Raw genomic sequence first — 3,973 nt, 5'->3', positions numbered from 1 at the left:
CGGCAGTTCTTGTTTTTCTCCCTCAAGTCGCCCCTTTCTCCCTCTCTCATCTCCTCCACTCCCCCCTGGATCTTCACCGATTCTTCACCGTTTTGGCGGATCGAGATGGCCCCGAGGAGAGAACCGTAAGCTCCTCCGATCCCTCCAATTAGTTTTTGCAAACTTGCTACCGATTCGACGCATTATTTGCTTGAAATTCCTCATGTTTTTGAACTAAGATTGATTTTTTTTCACCTAAGATTGATTGTAGTTGTAGTTCTTAGTTCTTTAGTAAGTAGTGGTATTGGATATGTACTCTAATCAATAGTTCATATGTTAGTGTGAAGATGAACCCTAGTTCATAATTTTTTTTGTTAAAAAAATTATGATGTAATGTTGATAAAGGGATGAACCCTAGTTTGATGATGCATGTGATATGATGATATGATCTAGTGTGAAGATGAACCCTAGTTTGATGATGCATGTTGATATGATGATATGAAGATGTTGTTTGGAAAATTTTGTTTAAAAATATGAAGCTATGATGTATGTTGGAGTTTTTTTTTGATATGATGCATGTTGATATGATTTGATCCATCATGTGTAGTAGATGTTGTTGGAGGAATATGCTTAAAATTTTATCTTCATATGATTTGAGTTCATTGTTTGTTTATGTATGCTTATGCTTATGGTGCTTTTGTTTATGAAACTCTATTAAGGCGGCCACCTCTTGCGGACAACATCGGCCCACGGTACTGCATGCTGGACTGGGCATTTGACAAGGGTCATCGTGCCCATTTCATAGAGAACGGAGAGGTAAGTGATATGAAAGAAATTTTGATCAAAGTTCTCGGATTGATGAAAATGATTTCCTAACTTTTTGGCGTTCACTTTTTGACAGACGCTCCAGCCACTGCGCATGAGGGGTCACGGGGTTCATGGGCATATGGACTACGACTAGCGCTACGCGCCGTTCTTCAAGAGAGCCCGTCTGTTGGGTTTCGTGCTGCAGTTCAAGCGTCAGCCGCCGATGCTTGTCCACGCGGCTCTCACAGCTCTGATTGACCGTTGGAGACCGGTGACCCATTCTTTCCATCTGCCATGCGGGGAGATGACGGTGACCCTAGAGGACTGGGGGATGATTACTGCAATGCCGATCGAGGGTCATGCACTCACCGGTCGAGTGGAGAGGGCCAACTGGCAGGAGAGGGTCACCACCCTCATCGGCGACTGCCCCGGTGCCAAGAGTAACCGTACATCCGGTGTGCCGTTGATCTGGCTCTCGGAGCACCGGAGGACATGCCCCCAAGGTGCAGATGAGGCGACTGTGGAGTTGTACGCGAGGGCCTATCTGTGGTATATTCTCTCGGAGGTCGTGTTTCCAGACAGCTCCGGGAACTCTGCCAACTGGGCGTATTTGTTCTTCCTAGCGGACTGGGATGCAGGGTACAGTTGGGGGACGACATCTCTCGCCTACCTATACCGTTCGGTAAGAGAGTGTCTAATTGCGAACCTACCTATGAAAGTGTGTCCATGACATTTTCTTATATCTGATCCTCATTTGATGTTTTGCAGCTTGACGACGCAACGCAGAGGACGGGAGACAAGTCCTATATGGGTGGCTTTGTCTGGGCCTTCTCCATTTGGATGTGGGAGCGGCTGCCGGTGGGGCGTCCGGAGAAGTTGCCAAGACGCCCATGGAAAGACTATGGCGAAGAAGGTGACGAGACTCGAAACCCCACCGTAGCTTACGAGTGGGACGTTGTCAAACTCTACACGGGCCTAAACAAGACTTCGTACAAGACCTACACCAACGAGTTGGACGCTTTGACACATACGCAGGTATATGAACTCGCACAAAACCTTTCTCTTTGATTCCGCTATTGACCGAGAGTGCGAACTTACCAAGGTATATGTAATAGGTAATCTGGTGCCCGTATCGACAAGAACGAGAGTGGGCCTTTGATCTGAACGTGATGTGCGATGCGGACCGTGGTATCTGGCGGTGCATCGTGCCCATGATCTGTGTGTACGTCGCCGAGTGGCATTTGCCACAACGCGTGGCCACGCAGTTCGGGATTTATCAGCATACCCCACCGGGCCAGCCCACCGATATCGGCGGCCACGCGCTGCACCTGTGAGCTCTTTGTTCTCCATGAGATTATCATGTTTCTTGTTGCTTATGATGATCTCATTGCGCGTATGATGATTCTTGTTGCTTATGCCTTGCAGCATGAGCCGGCAGAAGAATCAGTCGATCACAGACTGGGGAGATGAGCATAAGACTCATGTGACGGAGTGGAACCGACGGAGGTGGCGTAAAGACGTGGAGAGGAGAGTGACTAACTGGGATGATTACCTGGGCCGACACATGGTACGATGATGGCCAGAAGCACCGTCTTCGTCTCAGGCCTCGATGGACGGCGGAAGACATCACGGAGCTGGAGTGGGCTGACCCCGATGAACAGGCATACCAGACCGGCATCAGAGACATGCACAGTGGATTTAGGGAGTTTGCACCCCTCATCAACAGAGTGGTATGTTTGAACCGATGGTCGTATTTAAAATATTTTATTCGTCAATGTGACTGACTTATGCCGTTGCAGTCCGGTGAGCTGAACAGATGCATCTTTGAAGCCTCAGATGCACTAGGTCATCTTTCCGGGAGCGTACAATCTAAGACCAGAGTCAGGGGGACGATGAAGGTACAATTTCAGCCTCCTCGGAACAGATGCATCTTGTTCACTTGCAGTCAGTCGATCTGATACTTATTATGACCTTGCTTCATTGTGAGTGCAGAAGTTCGTGCAGCGTTGTCGCAAGTTGGTAGGGCTGCTTGGGTGTGCTGGAGCTGGGTCAGTTGAAGCTTATCAGCCTGTAGCCACACAGGGTCTCATCGGCTCATCGAGCCATGCTCCCTCGTCGTCCAGGTTGGTTGGGGAGGAGGAGGAGGAAGAGGATGAGGATGAGGAGGCCACACATGAAGAAGAGGAGGGGAGGAGGATGAGAGCAACGGGGAGGAGGAGTACGATGAAGATTATGGACCTCCACCAACTCAAACATCTCAGGCATCTCAGCTGCCGAAGAGGAATCCGAAGAAGAAGGATTTGCTGAGTCCGGACCCTTTTCAGAGACCGGTTCCTCGCCGGCCCAAGAAGAAGACCGAAGAGACTCGTTCAAAGAGTAACGAGGACCGTACCTCCAAGAGGGGAAGGAGCAACTGATTATGCTCTTCGATACTTGGCTCTTTTAGTTTGGTTGAACTTGTCTAGTGGTTGTGAAACTATGTGAAACTATGTGTTTGCTATTTGTGGATCTATGTGTTGGAAATGTTCTATGCACTTCAAGTTATCTTAATATGGATCTACGTGATGCCCAAATTTAATTGTTTAAAATCTATGATATTGTTGTTATATTTGTGAAACTTGCTGTGATATTGAATTTAAAAACAAGCAACCAAATGAACTTGAAAAAACAAAACAGAGGACCCTACCGCCAGGAAACCTAGCGGTAGGGTGAACCTACCGCCAGGGCCCTTGCATATTTCGTTACAGAAACTTTATACGGCAAAACGCAGGACCCCACCGCCAGGCGCCATGGCGGTAGGCTGTCTAACCCTACCGCCAGAAGCTCTGGCGGTAGCAAAAGGGTCAAATCCCAAAAATATTTCAAAGTGGGGTCAGATCCTGAATTTGTTTAGGAAAAAGGTCAAAACACGAAATTTAGCCTCCATCCTGCTCACATCACACCATTCGTCGGATCGAGCGCCAGAGGAGTGCTGGCACGTAACGCAGGCGGGAGGCCCAGGGGCAGGGCAGTGGAATCATAGTCGTGCACTGCGCAAGGAGACCGGCACCACATGCACGTACGCAGGAGCACACTTTAGATTCGATCAGGCGACTGGCATGTAGCTATTGTACATGTACTCCTAAATAGCTAGTAATAGCAAAAGTTGGAACCCTGACACTGTGCCCCGCATTTTCTAAGGTAGTGA

General features: G+C 48.6%; 1 pseudogene; it reads left to right on the top strand.

Moving 5' to 3' along the window:
* Positions 1–105: 105 nt before the first annotated feature.
* Positions 106–3,203, top strand: LOC119309698 (annotated as a pseudogene).
* The last annotated feature ends 770 nt before the right edge of the window (positions 3,204–3,973 follow it).

Source organism: Triticum dicoccoides, chromosome 5B (genome assembly GCF_002162155.2).
Source record: "Triticum dicoccoides isolate Atlit2015 ecotype Zavitan chromosome 5B, WEW_v2.0, whole genome shotgun sequence".
In the NCBI taxonomy this organism is placed as follows: Eukaryota; Viridiplantae; Streptophyta; class Magnoliopsida; order Poales; family Poaceae; genus Triticum; species Triticum dicoccoides.
Note: the sequence above shows the minus strand (reverse complement) of the source record. Positions and strands in the feature narration are given on the sequence as shown.